The sequence below is a fragment of the Notothenia rossii genome (genome assembly GCF_949606895.1).
Source record: "Notothenia rossii genome assembly, chromosome: 8".
In the NCBI taxonomy this organism is placed as follows: domain Eukaryota; kingdom Metazoa; phylum Chordata; class Actinopteri; order Perciformes; family Nototheniidae; genus Notothenia; species Notothenia rossii.
Genome location: NC_136906.1, coordinates 68,692,611 through 68,716,204, shown reverse-complemented (window position 1 = coordinate 68,716,204; position 23,594 = coordinate 68,692,611). Strand labels below are relative to the sequence as shown.

General features: G+C 42.2%; 1 protein-coding gene across 6 annotated transcripts in view; it reads left to right on the top strand.

Moving 5' to 3' along the window:
• The window catches only part of utrn (utrophin), a gene marked incomplete at its 3' end in the record, with an annotated part of 168,395 nt that overhangs the window by 62,133 nt on the left and 82,668 nt on the right, over nt 1-23,594 (top strand). The window lies entirely within an intron of this gene.

Below are 23,594 nucleotides of genomic sequence, written 5' to 3'. Positions count from 1 at the left end.
GAACCCGCTGCAATGTCGAACATCTTTTAGAAAGCTCGAATCCAGTAATAACATTCTTGGTTTTGCCATCTTGAATGCCACAGTTCTATCATTCCAATTTCCAGTGTCCAATTATTTAAAAGCAGGCCAAGGTTATAGAGTTGCCACAAAGATTTCTGAGGATTCATTAACTTGCTGTAGACGTGGGACTCAGAGACTTTTGCAGCTCTATCTTAAGCCTGGGCTGGATTTCGTCTTCCACAATTGTAAGCTTTGGGGAAAAATCCATAATATTGTAACATTGATCTGCCCGTAACAGTAATCTATATTTGTTGTATTGACACACTCATTAATCGCTTTCAATATTTTAAAGGACACAAGTGGACTATTTAATTGTATTCCTAAAAAGTATTTCAAAGTCATCATCATGTCAAGAGTGGAAAATGAGGTTGTTCATTGCCCACTGTCTTCATTGTTATCCAGTGTTTTCCCTCTCATTTCCATGTCTCTGTCAGTTGGAGTCGAGAGTGATGGATGGCTCTTGTGTCTAGAACGTAGGATAATATAAAACAACCTTTGAGCCTTTGAGGACATGTGTTGTTAGAGAGCTTTCTCTCAAACCCTTTTATTAACTCACAATGACTGCTGTGCCACTGAGTTTCAGGTTACTTTAATCACATACTTTGGCCATTGTCAATCTGAATGCTTTTTTAATATTAAGCTCACAGTTGTGGTTAGGAGAAATGAGGAATACAAATGTGACACATTAACTGCAATCTCCTGAAAACCGTCTTAATGGATATTGAACAAAGCTCAACTGACACACTTGATGCACTGATGAGATACTCAAGCCAATACATTCCCAACTCTTTCAGAAATGGCACAGTGGTGTTATAACCTGTATCTAGATAAGAACATTGATACCCTTCGGTTGTTTTCAACTTCAAACCAACTAACCAATTACTTTTGCTACCCACTCTTTATGCTAAGCTAAGCTAAGCTAATTGAATACCCTCCCCGCTCTAGCTAAATGTTTACCATAGACACAATTAAATGAAAGTGCTCTTAAGCTGTTCTTCCACTGTCAGCAAGAAATTGAATTATCATATTATTGAAATATAAATATTTCAATAATATGCTTTTGCTTAAAAATTGTGTTTAATGGACACTCAAACTCTGTTATACTGTTACACTATCTTGGCATTAGTGTAACAGCTGGGCAACAGGGATAGAATCCTCTTTTATGGTATATGTAATTGTATGCATCATCTGTAGTACATTGTGGTATGGTTTATTTCCTGGAACAAATACAGCAAACCATGTTTAAATCCTATCTTGTCCTAAAGCAGTCCGTCCTGCTTATTAATGAGCAGCATTGTATTTAACGGTCCAATACAGCGAGAGACATTAAAGAGATAATTACCTCTGGCTATTTTTAGCATCTCATTTGACATAATATTGAAACGGCTTGCTCACACTGGAGCTGGTATGTGTCGTATGTTTTTGATTTCTTCCCTCCATCACGACACCACATGATGGAAGGTGTATCTATAAAGGGATCAGCGAAGAAGTGCATAGGTGCACACGGATGAAGCTGCATATGGAGCTCCATTAACTGGTTTGGCGGTCGGAAATACAATTATGTGTGTGTGTGTTTGTTTGTGTGTGTGTTTTGACCTTAGCAAAGTGAGCAGCAGAGACATACAGTGCATGCCTGCTACGACCTCTTGGTTAAAACCTTAATCTGAATGCCATTAAGACTGAGCCAAAAAAACACTCAGTGCACCTTCTAATTCCCCGTGAAGCAGGGTGGATACTGTGGAATGACTGGAATGGACGCCGTATCCAGCTAAACCGTTCCACACAGACCTCTTCAATAAGCCCATCATGATCCCCTCTCCTAGAGACTGTGTGTTTATCTGTGTCGGTAAATGATGATTACTCTAGCTGGCTGCGTAGGTAAGCTGCATGTTGGTTTAAAGGAATGTGTTCTCATTTTCCCTCTGTGCCTCAGTCTCCCTTCATCTGTGCAAAGAGACAAGGCAAGCAGGGGGCAAGTAATGTAATGCATCCTGTGGTGCCACACAAACAACAGCATTTGTGTATGTGGGTCAGTTTGTCCTCTTCTTAAATGCATGATGGTTACGAGAGAGCGACGGTGTGAAGCTAGGCAGATGTTTTCAGCCTTACTCTAAATAGCTGCTGTTTCTCTTGTGGTTAGCAGAAAGAGAGGTGTTTTTACAATTCAAGTGAAAGAGTCATAGATGGCATACATAGCTTTGAAAATACCCAGTGTGAGTAATGCTGTATGGTCAGTGGCTGAGCGGCTGCCTTATGATAATCTCTGCTGATTGTGCAACTATCTCTCCGTTTGATTTCCCGCCTCTTGATGTCCTATCTCTCGGTATGCGTGCGCTAAGAGATTTTAAAACAGAACCATTTTTCAAACGGATAAAAGATGCTTAAAAGCCTTTTATCCTCTCTTGACCGTACCCTCCTACCTTCTCTCCTCGTGCACCACTTTACTCCCACTTTTGCGGTTTGTCATCTTTTACCTGGAGCTTTCCTAGAACAAATGCTTTCACTATAGTTTAGAATGTCATCCGATCTTTTCTAATACAGTCCCTGAGCTTTTTCTTCAACCATGTGAATGTCATGTTTCTCCAAGTGCTCCAACTGTCACTCACTAACATTGCGAAGCAGAACGTGAATGAGTGATGTGCTTCCAGGAACCCTGGACTGTAGAAATAACTCCTCCCTGTCCTTAACTCTATTCTGTGTGTGTGTTTGCATCTCATTTATTCACTCGCTTATTCCCTCTCTCTCTTTTTCCTCCATCTCTTTCTCTCTTTGTCTGCCTCCCGTTCATTGATCTGTAGGTTTGCTTGCGTAATGTCTTTGTGCCTTCAGAGGCAGTGTTTGTCATCTCTTACACCGCTGCTTTTTATTTGTCTGTCTCTCTCTCTCCCTCTCTCTTTCTGTGCTAAAAGGAGCTCTCCCTCTCTCTCCCTCTCTGTCTCTCTCCGGATCAGCGGCAGTAAAAAGTGAACCGCGTACGATCAGCTTCTCCACTCGTCCAGCGCAACACTCCTTTACCCCCTACGTGCCGGCACTTTCCACTCTTCCCTCAGAGTTGATTTTTCTCTTTTCTCCTCCTCCTTCTTCTTTCTTCATTTCCTTTTCTCCTCGTCACCCTACTCTGACTCTGCAGGGTGCCGTCACAAGTGTTTTGTTTGAATGTCTTCTGGCTCCGCAATCGGGTGCGCGTGTGAATGTCCGCGTGGAGGAGAAAGTGAGTGTCTCGTCCTGTCCTGCTTGCCTGCATCATCGTGTGTGTGTGTGTGTGAGTGAGAGAGTGTGTGCATGCTGAGAGGGACTGTTTATAAAGAGAGAGAGGGAGAGAGATAACTCTGGCTGCACTCTGTGTAGTGCGCGTATTTGACGAAACATGGGGGCATGCTGAGCTGTGTATGCTTGCGAGTGTGTGTGTTTTTTTTCTTCTGTGTGTGTGTGTGCATGTGTGTGTGTCTGTGTGTGTGTGTGCACATCACATCAGCTTGGCTGGGGTCTGGTCGGCTGGCTAGGGAAAGAGAGAGGGAGAGGGAGAACAATATGAGCGGGGTAGGGCAGTGCTAGCATGCGGACCAAAAGCAGGCTGCTGCAGAGTTGTAGCAGTCTTAGGATGATGGCCATGGTCCGGACATCCCTCCAGAAAGTGGTGGTCTTCCTACACAGGCTCCAGAGGATGGCCATCTCCTCGCCGCGCTACCACAAACTTTGCAAGGTACGTGGACTCCCGGACAGACAGAGAGAGAGAGAGAGAGAGACAGAGAGTGGGCTGGAGGACTGTTTTTGTTTTTTTACTACATTTAATTGAGATAAGTTTGAAGCTTGTGTAGCTGATTATTGGTTTTTTTTCTTCCTCTGCTCTCCAAACTTGCTTGAGGTTTTAAGATGTGTTCTTTAGAAATGTTGTTCCTAATGCAGAGGCGGTTTATGTTGGTGTATGCCTACAGTATCAGCAGGTATCCACAAAGTTTTCCCTCGCTATGTGTGTATTGTTTGTCAATGTCAATGTCACAAATCAGGAGTGGCAAGTTCTCTATCTTTCGGGAGTTTCTCCTTTATTTTTAGCATTTCTATTCATGAGTCATTTAGTTGTCAAGACATTCTGTTCCAGGAGATTTTTTTTTCGGGAGTCTGTCACCTCCACAAAATGTCGCTTGAATAAATAAATAAATATACTGCCGTGACTTAAGGACTTTTTGAACTTTTGCAAATCAGACTGTGTGTGTGTGTGTGTGTGTGTGTGTGTGTGTGTGTGTGTGTGTGTGTGTGTGTGTGTGTGTGTGTGTGTGTGTGTGTGTGTGTGTGTGTGTGTGTGTGTGTGTGTGTGTGTGTGTGTGTGTGTGTGTGTGTGTGTGTGTGTGTGTGTGTGTGTGTGTGTGTGTGTGTGTGTGTGTGTGTGTGTGTGTGTGTGTGTGTGTGTGTGTGTGTGTGTGTGTGTGTGTGTGTGTGGCATCCTGACAGTAGATATCGTGAGATAACTCATGTTCCTCAGCAGTCAGATGATTGATGAAACAGTTAACTCTACAATGGGTGGAATGAACATTTATCTCTGTTAATTGAAGTCATTAGCTGACTCTCTTATGGCGAACACATTATAAACCCTAAAATCACACGCTGCTGAACATGGTGCAGTGTATTGTGTTCCTGATGAAGTTACAGCTGTTTGTCAGCTTTGTCGATTTAACCTTAGAGCAAACGATTTCTGCTGTGTGGTGGACCTGTTGCCATTTTCTCTCTGTTGATCATTATTGATCTTGGATCTTCATTGCTGTCCCTCTTGCCTTGCACAACACTGACCCCCTCTCAGGCAGAGGGCACCAGCTGTTGAGATTTGACAGTGTGAGAGACTAATGCATCCGACCAGTTTCTGATAACTTGCCAGCTCCAATCATGTTCCAACAGACATGTGGTGGCTCAACTTAATCCATCCTTAATCCATGAAGCCATCGCTCTTTGGTGCTCCATCCTTGTATCTGCTGCCTGTGTTTGGTTGTTTGTCAGTCTATCCTTGTCATATTGCCCATCGGTGGTCACGGTTCAATTCAGTTTCTTTATTTTACAGGATTTGCTTACATCTCGTGTTTTTTTACAAAATAAAGAGAGGGATGGCAAAAGTATAAGACTTGGGGGAAATGCAGTGCGAGAGAAGGCAATACACAGAGCATTAGCCCCAATATTTGTCCTGCTCTTCCTCAGAAACAAGCACAAAAATCAACAAGATAAATAACTGCTTCTTTACCAAATTCTGGGGGAAACGATTGAAAGCAGACCATTCCTGCAGCCCGTACAGTGTCTGCACAATCAACACTTGCATTTTCTTGCATTGTAAACTTATTTGACTCTGGAATGGAATATCTTATTTTGCTCCGTTCAGCATCCTTAGGGGCCTTCCTGAATTGCATTCCTACCAGTGGGAAGCATCCGTCATTCTCCACTCGATTACCCTCCCCTGGGTTGCATCAGTCATTCCAGCATCGTTTGGCCTTCCCTTGGGGGGAATCAGTAATGCCGGACTTGCCCTGCCTCCCTGGGGTTCGCTCACTGGCTGCCAGACTGGAACAGTGACTTCTGGGTGATGGATTTGCTCGGGGCTCACCCTCTGGGGTCTAGTCTTTCTATCTGCTTCAGGACAGTGCCTCTACTAAAACAGCCCACCTGGCTGATGCGTGATAATATAAACAAACTTGTGGCCCTTTTTTTTAAGCAGATAATATCGATTTTTTTCAAAATATAACCACTTCAACTACTGTCGATAACATTCAGATTTCACACTGTTCCTTATTTTCCAGGGGAATATGCTTTATTCATCCCATGCTGTAGCTGATGGAAAATCTGCATATAAATAATATACAGCTGGTCCGTCTGACCACGTCAACATTCTGTGACATGTCGGTTGTATATTAAATGCAGGCTATATTTTACTCTTGCAGTCAAATTAAGCTGTAAAACCAAGCTTATCTTCCAAAAACTGATTGGATTCCATCATATTGGTCCTCACTATGTCTTAACAGTGGCTCTCACCAAGCCATGAAGGACGTGAACTTCATCTAGTCCCCTGAGTCATAACCATTTAGTCATGTCTTTTTGTTAATCCCGCGCCACTGGAAGCTTTTGGGTGTTTGCATGCCCTTTGAACAGCACCCATTATGTTGATGCATAGTACTGAGCTTTGCAGTCTTTGCAAGCAGAAGCCATTTAATTTCAATGTTTTTTTCAAATTGCGTCTATTATTTCGTACGTAAATGGTTTTCTAGTCCCACTTTACCAATTCAAAGCACTAATGTTTAATGAGCTTGTCGGCTATTTGGGATTGTGTACGTCTATACAGTGCTCTCCAGGGCTTTGTTTATGTTTACGGGTATATGGTGTATTCATCCACACACCGAATGGCACTCGCTTCCATTAAAGACGACATTGAAAAGCCTCAAGTATAAATGTGAATCATTGTAAGATCCTGATTATTTCTGTTCAGCTTGCTTTAGATTTGCGTCCTTCTTCTCAAGTGTCCTTTACATTGAGTGGATTCTTGTGACATGAGTAGTTAACTAGTATAGAGTAGCATGCCTGCTTAGCTTATACTGAGGCATAGAGAGAGCCCGGGCAGATAATTTCATCTCCTCACTTTTTCTCTGCTCTCTCTCTCTGTGTGTAATCACTCGCTGAGCATTGGCTGAAGGGCCTGCCTCCCTCCTGAGGAGTGTCCTCCTGCTCTCATTACTGTGGCATTGGCTACTACTGTGTGTGTTTGTGTGTGTGTGTGTGTTTTTCCAGGCAAAACCCACTTTAGAAACAGCCCTAAAGCATTCACGGTGTGTAGTCATGCCTTCAGTTCCCATTGTTTTTCTGGCATATACTTTGGCCTTTGGGCTCCACACTCCATTCACCTGTGCTTATGGCTCACTGCTACCCCATGAAAGGTGACTCGGGCACGGGCACGGAGCCCAGCTGTCTGACCCCCCCGTCCTTGAGCTCCATCGGGGTCCTTTGGGTTATTAGTAAGTGTTAGCATTCGCAGTAAGAGCCTCATGTGCAGGCTGATGACCCCCCCCCCCCCCCCCACTCTTCCCTCTGTCACCTGGCTGCCTCTCAAATCACAGATCTTTTGTTTCATGCATGCTTAAACACATTAAGTTAATAGACACACATGCCCACAGTTCATTCTGTTGTATTTCGCATTAAGACACACACACTGCATTTGCACATTTATTCACTCAACCAAACGTATACACAGTCACACACACACTTAATATGCCGCTAGCCTGAGTGATGAGTCACAGGCGGGAGAATTATATGGTAACAAATTCTTAAAAACAGATCATTCTAATTCATCAAAATGGTATTGCGAGAGAGTATAGACAATAAAAGAAAATGAAGTCTGGATTCTGCTCCTAATCAACATTACATGTAAATCACCACGGATAGAAGTCCTATTGACAGTAGTGGTGATTTGAAAAAGCACTTAAATCAGTGATACAGTCTGGAGTTAAGCTGCTCTCCTGTTCTCAATTGCCGTTAATGCAGCAAGTGAGAGTTCGATTAGGAGGAGATGAGGAGAACTTCACCAAGTGATTGACAATTGCCATCCTGGGATTGGATGAAAACGTAATCAACTTCATTTTATATAATGACATGCATATAAATGGAAATGGAAAAACCTGCCTACCTCTCTCTCCCTCTTTCCCACATCCAGTAAACACATTTATCGAGCCAGTATTTCATGTGTGCGCTGAGTTTATGTCTCTGTGCACTACAGCGATGGAGTTTGTGCACACACTTCCATTAGGGGCTTTCAGGCAGGTCCCAACAGCAGGCCCAACCTGCTAATGCATGTGCGGTTTATGGTCAGATGGACTTTATAGTGCTAGAAAAGCTTTACCTCCACCTAGCCTCTCAACATGTGATGGTCAGAGTAAACAACAGATTGAAGAAGAGAGGAAAGAAGGGAGAGAAAGACCTGAAGCTACCCATGGAGAATTACATAACATGTGGTTAATGGAGGAGTTGCTATTTTTTACCTTGAAAAGTGAAGCACCTCGTCGCCCAGAGCCTAAACTATAATTGTCTAAAATTATGAAAATTAGTAGAGAAGAACAACCCATCCATTGAGGGGAAAATTACATTTTAAAAAAAAATCTACATTTTCTTTGTTGTTATGGACATTAAATACACACATACAGAAACAGGACCTGTACGCATGTATGCCCTGAAATACACATGCATTAATGGAGATGTGTCAGAGTGAGGAGGCTGCCATGGTTAGGTGCCCAGAGGAGTTTGGTGTTCAGTGCCTTGCTCAAAGAAACCTCGACACGGCCCAGGAGGTAAGAGCAAGCAATAAAGCAACAAGACAAAGCAATTAATGCTCACTTCCACTACCGTACTTTACACTTGATGCTTCACACACAATTTCAGGTGTGTACTAAACGGAAATGAACTGAAGCTCAATACCCAGCTGCACTGGAAGACTTGTTTGATTTTGGCCAGCAGAGTCAGCCAGAAGTCTCCCTTGACTTCATGATCGATGGCCGGCCCAGACTTCCTACACCGGATCACACCAACAGAGACGGGATAGAGATTATGCTGTCCCACAGGCTCAGTGAACTAAAGGTACACACCACTTTGCAACTGCCCCCGTTTTTTTCTCTCCTTCATGTCACGACCATCTATCCCTCTAGAGCAGAATTGCTGTAATAGAAATGTTAAAAGTACTGACAGATTTCCAGAGACAAATATGAACAGAGAGAGAAAAAGGGAACATATTGACCTGGAGGCAGCAGGCGGTCAGTTTAAAGTCTCTCTGACCTGCCGGCTCTCCCTCACCCTCCCTTTCGTCTCCCACACTGTTTGCCACACCGAATCAGGGGGCGACCTAAGTGGGGGGAATAAAATAAGGGGCACAATCATTTTTCCTTGGCTGCTCCATCTACTCCTGGCCTGACAATCACTCTGAGAGACATGGCCTGAGCTCTGCACCCTGCCGGTATCCCCCCCCCCTGCCAATATCTATGGTAAGCACACAAACTCAGTGCTGACTCACCGTCCATATTGTGTTTTTCTCTGTGTGTATTCAGGACGTCTGTACCTCTGTGGTGCTGACAAATATCGCAAGTTTCAGATGATTGTGTGTAATCCTGGCTCCAACACACTCACTCACATAGTGGCCCACTCAATCAGCCTCACACAGAAAATCAATAGCATAGAATAAAACAAGAGAGAATCGACCCAATTATTATTATGTAGATTACACGAAGAAATCATATTTTTCCGTTGTTTCCTCTTTTCTCCTTTTATTCGTCCTGCCCTTTACCCACCTTTACTTGCACACTAATTGGTTCTCCTTTATGTTCTTCTACCTGCTGGCCATTGTCCCTCTCCTGTCAAGGGTAATTAATTCTTTAAAAAAAGAAGCGGCACATTTGCTGGAAGATAACGTTGGTGTGCTCCTTCCACGTCTCAGTGGTTTTGGGGTTTTATGTCTGAGATGCACTGAGCCAAAACCATTTGGGATTTCCTTCTGCTCTGTGGAAGGTTCAATTTCACTGTTTAAGTCACATCTGAGGAAGGGTCTCCGCTGTCATCCTGTTTCTGAATGCTGCCCTTTTTGTGGAGAAAACCATCTCTTTGATCAATTAAACAACCTCCTGCACTCTTTGTGCAATCAGTAGATTTGACTAAGCAAGCTTTTCTTTCGAGCCGAACAGTACGAGGCCACACTCCTCTCTCGCTCTACCTGCCTTCTTCCCCTTCTGTTATCACTCCTCCCAGTACCAATTTCCCTAATACCACCCCTCAGTCAGCCAGCAAGTTAGCATATGCTTCGGCTCATATCCTCGTCTTTCCATTTATGCCATCATCTGCTCTTCGCATGCCACTCCTAAATCATTCATGCTCTCCCTCTTTTCCCACCATCCCTTCTAAAACCTTCTTCCCATTTCCTCCTCAAGTCTTAGACAGATGGCTTACATGCTATTTGAGCATGCCTCGATGTCACGCTTATGAAGCAAATAATGCTGCTAAAACATTGATCAAATGCTTCCTCTGACACGGCACCATCTAACTATGCAGGGTCAGATCCTTGAGGGGCCACTTTCCATTACAGGAACTACTACCACTCACGCATTGTGATTCCCCTTAGGGCTCAACGTTAAGTGTGTGTGTGTGTGTTTTGGAGTGTTTCTGCTGCATAGAGCTTTCTTTGTATGTCTGCTTTTTTTAAAGTAATTACTCTGAATGTTGCAATGAAAAAACAGTTTAGCAGCATCTTTAGGATCATGTAAAAATCTGCAGGTAAATAAAAATAATGTATACATCATTTTTTCCGACAGTGATTTAGTTGTACCATCTGATTAGGATGTTGATCATTGGACAATTGAGGTAAATAATCAGTTTCCATGTTTCTATGATTGGCAGATCCCTGACCTAATTGTAAAAAAGGGAGATGAAAGCTGCACCTTAAGGTAGTAGGGAGATCAAACAAACGAACAATAAAGTAGCAGAATAAGTACAACAGAAACACATTGGTTAAAGGAGGGGAGGTAAATACAGTGGTGCATTCAAAACAAAGCGCAACTGAACATGGTTTCCGCTGTTATATCACAGGTAGATTAAAGAAAAAACGTTCTATATATAGTCTAATCTGCAGAAGGGTACAGCCTGCAAGAGGAGCCAAATGCCACATAAGAAATGTTGTGGATAAAGAGTTTCATCGGCATGACGGGTAGTCAGAAGCCCTTCAAAGCACAGTCATATTGAAAATAGTTTCTTTTAAAGTCTAAACTTCGCCAAGAGTTAACGCTGTTGACAAGTAGTGTTTGAGCTAAGAAGCTTTTGATAAACTAAAGAGACATCAGAAATGTCTTTTTTCACACAACTTTGTTATAAGATTAGACACGAGGCGGCTCCAAGAAAGTGGAGAGGGGGATCAGAGATGACAGGAAAGGATCTGTGTCAGCAATGAAACTGTTTGTTAAAAAACGGTCAAACATAAGCTTTAACTCCGCTTGAGTGCTACCTCCACGCGTCGGACCAAAGACATCAAAGAGCTTTTCAGACGTGACGAGAATTCAAAAATAGATTTACTACAGTGCTGCCAGTCTGGGCGTTCATTGGTTCAGCACATTTCATAGTTATCACCCAAATGTCTGAAAAGTGGGACATTTTCACTCGTCACCCCGAAGGAGATGAGTCTGGCTTTCTGGGAAACAATTTTTTAGCAGAGAAAGAAAAGCATCTCATGACGGAGAAGAAAATGTTTGCCATGTGCTTGGTGATTTGTTTATTTTTATACAGGGAGGAAGGTGAGGAAGAGGGACTCAAACATGACATTATGGAGGTAGAGAAAATTGAAAAAAGGGATATTAGGTCAAGAGGAAACGGGAATTAGACATGGAGTCAAGGAGGGGAAAGATGAAAGGGGAGAGGATGAGATGAGACCCTGACAGAAGAAGAAAAGAGTCCGGAGGAAATGGTCGATAGATGTGTGCGATTGCTTTTTCCATCTTTGAGGTTTGCAGGGCTTTTTTCAGTGTCACTGGACACACACACACACACACACGCACACGCACACGCACACGCACACGCACACACACACAGGAAAAGTCACACACACAAAAAACACATACACTGTCCAGAATCGATCCAAGAGCTCATTTTCAGTGTGAAGGATATTCTGAGTTTGGTGATGGGCTGAAAATTCATTTATTGCTTCAGTACAACATCATTTTCCCCGGCTGCCTTGCTTAGCACTTTGGACAAAAGGGAAATACCAACAAAGCCTATTACACGTTTCTGCAGTTTACAGCCGGTTAGGTCTCGTTGAATGTCTGCCTCTTTCAGTCTCTGTCTCCTTTTCAATGTGTGTGTGCGTGTGTGTGTTTGTGAACGTGTGTGCGTGCAGGTTCGTGCCTGCTAAATATCATTGGGATTAGCACCGGGGGCTTAATTAAAAAGCAATTACCTTTGGTCGTTGTGGGCGACGCTTGGCGGAGAGTAGCTCCACTAATCTGTTGAACGGTGTGAGGGACCCTCAGCGTGTTACACACACACACACACACGCGCGCGCACACACAACCTGTGCAATTGTCTGCAGAATTAAAGGAGGATTAAAACAATTGTTAATTAGTGAAGAGGGATGGTGGATAAAAGGAAGGTAGGGCCACACTGGGCTCTCATAGCCGCTGTGTGTTTGTTTATGAGGTTAAAGGGGCAACAGATAAACCCCGGAAAAAAACATCTTCTATGATGGGATACATGCTCTCTCTCTTCATCCCTCTCCATCTCTTTTCTTTTTACTCTCTTGAAATCCTAAAATAGGTTAGCACTGTTAGCGACAGAGCTAATCTATTAATTGTAAAAGCTCCAATTAGATGTTGCTAATGACAGTAATTAGATCATCTCTCTGAGACTCATTGCAAAGTGCCCTTGAAAACCCCTGTATGCCTGTGACAGAACGGGGACATCTGCCAAATGCATATGTGTGTGTCTGTGCGTGTAAATGTGTTTCTGCATGTGTGTGTATGCACGTGCATCATTCCTTCACTGTGACACTCTGACAGAGCTTTCTGAATACAAAGGATGCTTTGTGTTCACTTGTTAAACTGAAGATTTATGTATTAGGCTTTTGAGAACCCCGGGTGAAGTTTGGGTAAAGAGTGCAGGGATTACACTGTGTTGGTTCAAGCTAAAGAATAGGAAATGTAAGCTGTCTGAGCCAGAGTCCTGAAGTGCCTTAAACTCAGCCTGCACCTGTGCCTCAAGAGTAGACCTGGTCAAACCCAAATTAAATCTGACCCAAGACTGAGGGTGTCGTTTTGTTATTTCTTCCTCAAAGAAAAAGTCTAATTGTTTTAGAGATGTTATCTCAGTAGTAATATATGTATAAAACTAATCGCTGATACGCTTTGTGGCAATAAATGCATATTCTTTAACTATCAGCAAGTAACACTAAAACATCTCAAAACAATCTGCCTTCCCAATTAAAAGATCAACTCTGCCCTTTTCCATTAGCCAGATGAGCGTTGATGAGCGTTGTTGGTGACCTCAAAATGTTTTCCCAGCTGAACTTGATAGTCTAAACTGGCATATCGAGGACTGAACTTTGTACAGGCACTGTTGCAATAATGTTCAAGAGTAGGAGTTGTGGAGGAAGAAAACCTTTCCACTGTGGATGATTTCAGTGTCGGGTCTCCTCTGGTCAACTGCATAGGCTGTGCTTTATATTTTCCGCACTTGCCAGTTGGAATTGTGTATCTACTTGCAACACATTACACACATGGATGCAAACGATTTGCGATTCAGGGGCTGAAAGAGAGAGGAACTTTCATATAAAAACCTAGGATAATATAGTACATCATGGCAATATACCTGATTGATCGAAAGTGATGTAAAAAAAACACAGTGGTGGAAAGTCAAAAAATGTAATTAAGATAATTATTAAGAATAAAAAGCCTTACATTTGAAAATATTCCAACCCAAGCCCAAAGCTATAAGCTGAAGAGGTCTGTTGTCAGTCTGTGTATGTATGTAAGTGTGTGTGTGTCTGTGTGTTCTGTATTTGTGCGGACTCAATGCTCTCACAGTAACAGTCAAATTAATAATAATAATAGCAGCCTAGATTTATATTGCGCCTTTCATGCAACCCAAGGTCGCGTTACAAGGAAGAACAGGGCAAAACAAACATAACAAAACAAAAGGCAATCAGACAACCAGTCAGACAGACAAAGATTAGGGGCCAAAGGCCTTGGTGAACAGATGGGTCTTGAGGGCCCTTTTGAAGGCGCCAAGCGTGGGGATGTTGCGGATCTCCACAGGGAGAGCGTTCTGGAGCAGCGCCTTGGCTGCCACAACCATGAGCTCTGTTTTCCTGCTGTTTGGTTTGAGATAGTTGCATGACATCCATGCTTTGATGTCATGCAGGCAGTTGATGAGAGACTGAGGGGGGAGCTGGGAGGATGGAGTGGTGCTGAGATAAAGTTGGGTATCATCAGCGTAACAGTGGAAATTGAGTCCATGATGTCGGATGATCTGGCCGAGGGGGAGCATGTAAATGGTGAACAGGAGGGGGCCAAGCACAGAGCCCTGGGGTACACCGTGGTGGACTGGGGCCGGGGGTGAATTAGAGCCATTGATGGAGACAAATTGTTTCCTGTTATGGAGGTAGGATGTGAACCAAGACAGCGCTGTGCCAGTGATACCTAGGAGGTCTGAGAGGCGGGTGAGGAGGATGTTGTGGGAGATGGTGTCAAACGCTGCAGAGAGGTCCAGGAGGATGAGGATGCTGAGGCGGCCAGAGTCAGCAGCAATGAGGAGATCGTTGGTGATCTTGATGAGGGCGGTCTCAGTGCTGTGTTGCTGTCTGAAGCCAGATTGGAAGGGCTCATAGAGCTCATGGTTGGACATGTATAGATGGAGTTGGCCGGCGACCACTCTTTCCAGAGTTTTGCTTAGGAAAGGAAATTAAGGGAAGTCTCCAAATTGACATCATTTAAAATGAAGTGTGAACTATTCCATCTATCTGGTCGCAATTCATTTGTTGAGTGAAGGTGAGGGTTCATTTGAGGGTTTGTGTTAAGAGAAATTTGATTTTTAGTTAAGAGGTGTTTTTGTTCCTCACAAGGCTATCAATTGTGTGTGTGAATTGTGTTTGCCCTCAGGAAAGAAGATTTGTGGTAGTTCATCAAGATTTACTTTTGGATTGATGTTTGCAATCCCGGTGAGAGACCATTAATTACCACTAACCACTCTGGTAAGGCGTACACACACACACACACACACACACACACACACACACACACACACACACACACACACACACACACACACACACACACACACACACACACACACACACACACACACACACACACACACACACACACACACACACACACACACACACACACACACACACACACACACACACACACACACACACACACACACACACACACCTACCTCATAATTGTCCTCTGTCCTCGTTCCATCGTGCCTTGCTCTATTTATAGCCCGTTTTAGGCCCCACCCTGCCAGACAGTGCCATGGTAACAAGATGATTGACAGGGCAATTGACGAGCAGGCTCGATCCATCTGGCGCTATCCTTCCTCCTGATGACCTTCCTCATGACATCACCAGTGTCTGACAGTCTAGTTTCACTGCGTACTGTCTTTGTGTGTGATCATAACTCAGTTTGGATGGGCTTACACCCCGCTGCTAAATGTCCCCTGTCACGCAGAGACAGAGCGCCCCACTCACAGGGGGGATGTGGGTCATAAAACACTCACTCTCACTCTACCTTTACTGTACACTTAACTACATGACCGCACTAATCAATTACCTTTTAACCACAACCTTTGGGTCTCTATATTAGCTTGGCTGTCAATTTTTGAACCAAGGTATTAAACACCGTTTGAATGTGAGGAAAGTGTTCCATCTGTTATCAGTTGTGCTTATCGGATAATCATGATAACACCTTAGGTATAAAAATAATGGATACAAGCAAGCCTTTTTGCTGAGATATCGTATAATATTTTACAATTAGGTTTTCACTTCAGTGAGGCAATAGTTGCACCTCGAATGAAATAAACCATTTCAGTTATACAACATAGTTTAGAGTAAAACAACATGGGATGTATGTAGGTGGATAGAAATAATTTGCGTATTTGTTCAGATTAATTTTACATTGATTTTATGCAAAATGCAACTTTTTATGACTCTGATATAGGTAACTTGAAGTGCCTTGTAGCATGTAGAAGTTGTTTCTGCACATGCTATGTAACTGCAAGATCCTGGCATCTGGCTTCAGGTCTTTTATTGCAAGTCATACCTTTCTCTGTATCTCTCCCCCATTCGCTTACTATCCTCCATATACTCTAGAGTACAACAAAGAATAAAAGCAGTGTCTTTCTTAGATATGAAATGTGCATTTTAATCCTCCCAGATTATCAAAAACAGAAGCAGGCAAGCAATGCTGAACCGATAAAAGCTCAGCGGTTCTGAGCCTCCAGTGTTTGCACACAGGAAGTCCAGTGTTACATTTGCAGTAACAGTCTTTTGTTGATGATAAAAAGACTGTCGGGGTCATAATAAAAATAGCAGCGATATCCAAAGTTTCAAAGCAAGGAAAACAACTTCAAAATATGTACAACTTTTCTGAAAATCCTGGCATTCTGATTCACTAAAAGAAAGACACTTTTTACAAGATGGAGCAGTTCAAAGAGGAAACTAAAAATAGCAAAGTCATGAAAAGTTATCTATGGAAGTAAGGAATAAAAAGCAAAACCATCTTGAAGTGGATTATGGAGACTTAGTGTTAGTATTAAATGTGTAATGACGTTTTAAATGTTTTATTTTTTAACCACAAGAATAAAACAATTTAACCCCGCTCTCGAGTTTGAATGAACTGCTCCTTTTAAACAGCCATGGATATCTTTTCTAACTGTCAAATGAATTTAACCTTTAGATTTGTTACCAGAAGAGTTCCTTGAACCTTTCTTTTATTTCTTAGAGCTTAATTCAAATTGAGTCACACAGTTAACACTAAAACAGACCAAATGCTAAATCCATTTCAAAGTCTCCAGCTTGGCCCTTCTCTTTCTCAGTATCTCGTCTTCCGCTCTCTTTGGCAGGAAGATGAATTAGTGCTCTGGAGTGTAGCTGTTCTCACCCCTAACTCTCCACAGTAGTGCCATTTAAATACACACTACAAAGATATCAGTTCTTAACTTTATAACGTTTGTTGACAAATGCATGGGGAGCTTACTGTGTCGAGATCAGCAGAAGGACCGGGACACATTTTGCATTGGTGTCAGGACTCTCTTGCTTTGGATAGCTAGCTGATATTCACATTGTCTACACTTAGCTTCATCTCAGTGTGTCCATCAATTTGAAGTATTATGATTATTTCTCTCCATCTTATCCACCAGCTACTTTTCAGATGTATTTGTTTGCTCTTTGTCTTGTCCTTGCATGGTTGAATTCAAGGACAAGACAAAGTGTGAAAAGTTTTTTTTCCGAGCCAGGATTTAAAAGCACTGGAAAGGCATCGGCTATCTAAAGCAAACTATGTGGAGAAGCTTTGTTGTTTATTGGCCATGATATTATGTAGCTAGCATCATGATCTGCAAGTGCCGGTTGCCATGACAGTCAGTGTCACTGGCATCTTGTCGGAACAGAAACACGTTCGTCGAGCAGGCAAGAGGAAATGAAAAGGAAGAACGATAAACGAACAAGAAATTTCATCCTACCCTGAATGTGAAGCAGATATTCTTTAGCAGTTTGGTCACAGCCAATGTACAATGTGTTAACATTTCAGCAAACACGAACTAAGACTGACCGCACTGATACAAGTTGCTCTCTTCACCACCTCACCATCCCTACATGAACTAACTGACCCCTATAACCATAGGCCTCATGGTCCTCAGCATAATGTTATTTTTCTTTTTATATAACAAAACAACACTGACACGTTGATAATAACATAAACGGCAACCAGCATGACCTCACCGCACTTGGTTGTTTGAGGTTTGGTTATAAAGTAAGACAAACTTGAAACAATATTTGTATTAACATTCAACTTTGAACTGTTACTTTGGTCAGGGCAACTTAGAAATGTAATGGAATATTTGAGCATTACCTACCTGTCATATTTAAAATACTGACTGATCCTGGGTAGCTTAGACGAATCAGATATACCTTTTTAAGTCAGGAGACAGGGTCAAGAAAGCTCAGGAAACAAGGCCTGAGTGCATGAAATAAATCAATGTTAAGTGATTTACGTGCACAACTATTATAGGAAAGTTTCCATTTTTATGACAAATGTCCATCAAGCTTAAAAAGCCAGACTGCCGGTAAAGCATAATAGAGGGGAGAGACGGCAATCATGCTAATTTATTGTCGGGCTGCAGGAGGCTGTTCAATGTTCCTTCCCAGACATTCAAACCTCTGGTACGGATATTTGAATGCCTTCAATTATGATTACAAACTGGATGGAGCTAAATGGAATTAGAGTAATTATATCTGACCACAATGATTGTTCTTAAAAGAAAATGTGGTATTTATGATTTGAAGAAACTCCTATCCAGTTGCTAACACTAGCATCCTTTCTGTAAGCCCCTCGTACGGAATCTTTTGTGTGGAGAATATCTTCAGACCAGCATCAGATCGAGAATGGCCCCACGTCTGTTGGGAGGGAAACATTGGACACAAAATAGGCCCAATAAGTATTCTGGTGTAGGTCCAGCGTAAGCAGCTGATTGTTTGACCAAGCTGACGCGTGATTTGCGAGATGAAAACTCAAAGATTGCCCAGAGTTTCGTCTTTGAAAGAAATTAATGAGGCAACTCAGTATGGCTATTATAAAAATACAATTTAACAAAAGAGCAATAAAAACCTCCACAGCTGAGGGAGGCGTAATGCAGTTAATGTACTTAGCACTCGGATGTGAATTCACACTGAATGGTGATGTCCAGCCAATGCTCTCTCGGGCATTGCAGGCTATTACGCTGCCCCGATGCCATTTCATCATATGAACAGTTGTAGGTCTGATTGGATGGCTCCCAGACCCCAGAGTTATATTTTCCCAGTGGTATGAGGGATATTGGGCGGTGTTGCTGAATTGCTTCTGGAAGCTGCATGCGTAAAGGGGATGAATTGGATTGTACAAATAGTCAGTGTAATGGAAGATGGCCTCAGGCTATGTCTGTGGTATAACTCATTTTTTCTCAGGCCATTGTGGATTTTATTCACTTCTTTTCTCCAATTTCTGAACAGGCAGCAGAGTAGTTTTTCTCTATTTCATTTCTGTCTCCTTTTTCTTAGAAGTTTATTGTGAATGGCCTGATGTGCCCCGGTGACTTTTACATTGGTGGGGAGAGATTAGACTTTTTCTTCTGTTCAAGCCTTTTTGCTTCTGTTTTTACACTTGCACTGACAAGCCTGGACCGTAAGCTAGGTGTTAAATCAGTTTAGGGCTTGAACCTTTCCATAGACGTGTCACTCAACACCTAATTGCTGAGTTCACCAACATACATTAATTAACCAACAGATACACTTGCAGAGACACATTCAGGCGTGCACACACAGCCGGTTTGCCACTTATTCCAGTTTGTCACAGAGCAGAACAGATTGATTAATGGCTTTAACACTGGAGTTACTGACTGGGGTTTGTCAATGTTCGATGATTGGCTGCACAGTTAAGACGTCACATACACTTTGTCTCTAACTCTATTTCCATCGTTTTTCTCTTTCCTGCCTCTGCCTGGCTGTCTGTACTGAGTGTTCTGAGTGCTTTGTTAATGCTGGACTGACACATATGTGGTTGCCTACTTTATAATTATATTTTAGGCCATGGTGTACTGGAATGACTAAACCGGCGATTTGGACAATGGTGGCTTAAATAGCTTCTTTCAGTCTTGATTCCTGTGTATTTGTTTGTATTATTTTAGAGAGAGATGTACTGAGAAGATAAGTAAATTAGAACGTGTCATGCTTTATAATACTTTTTATCTATATATTTTTAAAGAACATACACTTTTACTTTATGAAAGAAGTGCGTTCATGCATATCAATTTGACTTTACGCTTAATTTTCATGCTATGTCTCAGTGATATACTGCCGGCACAAACACACAGACGTACCCTGGGGGAAGTTGTTTTTGTGTCTAAAGCCACATTGTCATGGTCAAGTCTTTTTGAGATCTCCTAAAATATACCCATTTTAGGCAAAACACTTGTAAAAAGAAAGAAAAACTTTTCCTTAGTTTTGAGTTGAGCCGATTTGAGTGTACTAAAGATGGTATGTGTCATTGGTTAATTTCACGGATAAAATAGGGTGACTAACTCTGTACTCATTGCTTCTTCACTCCTACGACAGCATGGCTCCTTATCAGTACACTCTGTATGAAGGACGAGAGTACATGAAAAGAATGTTTTTCCAGAACATATTATAGTTTTGTTCCTTTCTATACTATACTATCTATACAGCATCTTTCTCTTTACTCAAGGACTCACCTTCCAGCTCCTCATCATTTCCATCTCAGTATAGCACTGTGGTTGTAAATATGATATAAATGGGAACAAATTATGCTATGATGTCATTTTTCATTTCAGCCTGGGTTATTTCACTTATTTCTTTGTGTTGAAGGTTGAGTCTGATGAGTGTTTGTCTTCCTGCCTTTCTGTGGCATTTTGTTTTATTGGTGCAGTCTAGTTTTACTGGGTGACCTTTATGGTAATATGTCATGCTGCATATTTGGGTTGGCAGGTGACTAGCTGACCCGATGATTTTCATATTTCTGATCAGTTGAAGAATCACCTGCTTGCTCTTTCTGTGGACTGAGAAACAATAATTGGTCTTTAATTCAAAACCTTTCAATGATGACTGGTTAATGTCTAAAATATATAACCTTCAGACTATAAACTACAGTTTATTCTTGAAAAGCTGACATTTTAATTATTAACATTTTTGAAGCATTGTTTGGTAAGGAAAACGTGATTCATGATCTCTTAGCTTAGTTTAGTTGGATGTCAAATAATGAAGCATAGAGAAACCATTGCCGCTTCAGAGAAATAAAAAAGACTTAAATCTTTATAAGGCAATATTCAGAATTGTTTATGGCCTTGTAGTTTATAGAACCTGAACCAATTCTCCAGGACAATAAGTCAACATCTTTTTAGAAAACAAAAGATGTCTACCTTTATTTGCACTCTCTGGCTTTGCTGTAGCAGTGCCCAGAGACATTCTTTTTCTACTGACATAGATGTTGTTATGCATTCAGACATGAGGCTGCCATCTGCCCTCTGTCTGCGCCACTGTGCTGAGATGCTGCCTGAAAAGCAACCTTCCAGTGACCCCATTGATGTACCCGTGTTTGAGAGCCACAACGGGGCCAATCACAGCCCCACAATGACAAAGGGGTCACCTGAGAAAACTCACTACTGTACATGAAGGAGAAGTGTCCCATTAAAATAAACCATACTGACATTGTGCTTTCCACAGGAAGGTAACAAACATCCTAAGCTGTATCTTTATTTTTCAAACTAAAGTACAGTACAACTCACTGTACCTTTTCTCTTTACTTCCTTATCTTCCTCGCTAAATCCTTCACGAGTCATTCTTTCATTTGCTTTTCAGCGACTGTTGTAAGTAGGCCACAGTTTTCCTGTCTCCCTTGCCCTCACTCTATTTAAATAGTTGCTACCAATAAATTAAGTTAACATCTGAGTCAATAAAAATGTGTACTTTTTTGAAAGATAGAAGAAAACCACTCATGGGAAGTCGCCGGTCACATCTCTGTTTGCCTTTTCCACATGCAGCTCTTTATTCACTTCCTGTCATTTGCTTTTCATATTTTACTTTTCTCTTGTGCCATGTCCTTGTCTCTTGTGCCAGGTACTCTGGAGGTGAAAACTAACTAGCATGCATCGCTAATAGGCTCTCTTTCCTGAATGCCTGTCAACACGACTAAGTCATCAGATTTTGCTTAATTTTCATAGATTGGTGCTAGCGTCTCTTGAATATCAAAAAGTCCACCTTGTGACTTCATTGCACGCGGCGGGCATTGTTTAACATTGTAGCACAGACGGTACGTGCCCTGTCTCTCTGAACCTGTCTGTTTCTCCTAAAAAATACATTAGCCTAAGGTGGAAATGAGAGCTTGTAATTTGGCCTCCCCGTAATCAGTGCTAAACCTTTGCCGTCTGCAGGACCTTTATGTAAAAACTGTAAAAACAGGTTAAAAGGAGAAGAAAGACGGGCGCTACTGCACTTGTCCTGTAGCTTTTAGAGCATCTCCTTTGATTTTGTATCAATACTGGCGTCCTTTTAAAGAGAAATGAAATGCCAACCTTTACTCTGGACCATTACCTTTTAGAACACGTTTACTCTGTTTTGAGAATGAGCTCTCAGCATGAGATGCTCTTAGCGTTATGTCAATTTTGAAATCTTGGATCATCCTAATGTGTCTTAAGAGTGCTGCATCAGGGAGGAGTGGTCAAGTCAAGTGAAAAATGAATGTAAGATGATATTTGAAGAGCGTGTGTGTGCGTGCGTGCTGGGCTGTGAGTTTGCTTGCAACGTGATTTAGAGATTGGGCTTGAAGTCAAGCCAATTACTGCATCACAACTCTCCCAGTCAGGGTTAAGTGGACTCACAGAGAGCCATGAGGCGTAAATAACATCCCACCGCCAGGCTCCAAGCGGGGTCCGATGACAGTCATGATGGTGCAGAGAAAATAATAGGAAAAAAATAAATCCAGTATTGGAACCTTATATTTGGTTATATAAAGAAAATCCAATAAGTACTTTTTTGAAGTTTCACCCAATCAGATTGTTGAGCGCTTCAATGCTAACTTAGTTTTCTGTTTTCTCATTTGTATTGCTTACTGTTTTCTGCTTTAAACCATCTTGGTTTGAGGCCACCACAGTCAATAGAATTTAAAAGAAATGTGGGCGGATTCGTGATGGTAAACATCTATCACCACCAGGACGCCCTGGATTCTTCAAAGCATGTTATTATTTCAAAAAATAGGATCTCAGCAACATACTAGGTTCAATTACAGAGGCTGCTATCATCAGGGAGGACGGCTCAGCAGTTCAGGCTTCATTAAAAGAGGAACAGCATTATTCTTTTTTAAAGCAGTGCCAATCAGAAGCACGCATATGCTAATTTATAGAACACAAGGAACTGGGCTTTAAAAACGGTGTGCCAATTATATAAAGGATACTGACCCTTTACGTCAACTACATTTTTCCAAAGGCCAAAATTAGTCCTAGAGACACTTTCGGGGGCCAGCGATTTTTAAATATAGCCCTGAATTTCGAAGTTGTTGGCCGGGTGGGGGGTGGGGGGGTTGCTAGTGGAGCACGCTCATGTACTGTCAACTCGCCGGAGCCTCGCAGCGGGGCTACTGCGGAGCGCATAAAGCTGACTCTTCACGCTAATGAAGGATCACTTCTTCTTCAGGGCAGGGAAGGCTACGCAGTACGCAGGCTACTGTCCCGCAGCTGCTGCCTCTCTGTTGGACTCCGGTACTGCACATTACTCACGAGAGGTTGTAATAAAAAATGAGTGGGGGGCGAACGCACTAAACACTCCGCCAGCGCCACAGCGCGTGCCGGATGAGAATGTCTGGCGTGCCAGATTTGGCCCGCGGGCCGCCAGTTGATGGTCACTGCGTAATGGTATGTTGGACGCCATCCACTACTAGAAAAAATACACGAGCTTATACAATCACAGAACTTTCTTTATTTTTTACCTCGCACGTTATATTGTGAATTTTTTGCATTTACCGCCGATTTTAACACTTATTTGCTCAGCAAAAATAGATGACGATGATCTAACAGTCCTCCCAAAGATGACTCCTCACCTTTTATTCATCAGTATTTTGGTACTTGACTTCTCATTCTCTCTGACTTCTACTTCCAGATTTCGTGGGATAAAAATGAATTTAAAAAGTCTCATCTCACAACCCTGTAATACTTTTACGTTGGCACTGTTTTTGTTCTGACTGATATACGTCATCTGTGTTGGCACTATAAAGTTATCAGTTCCC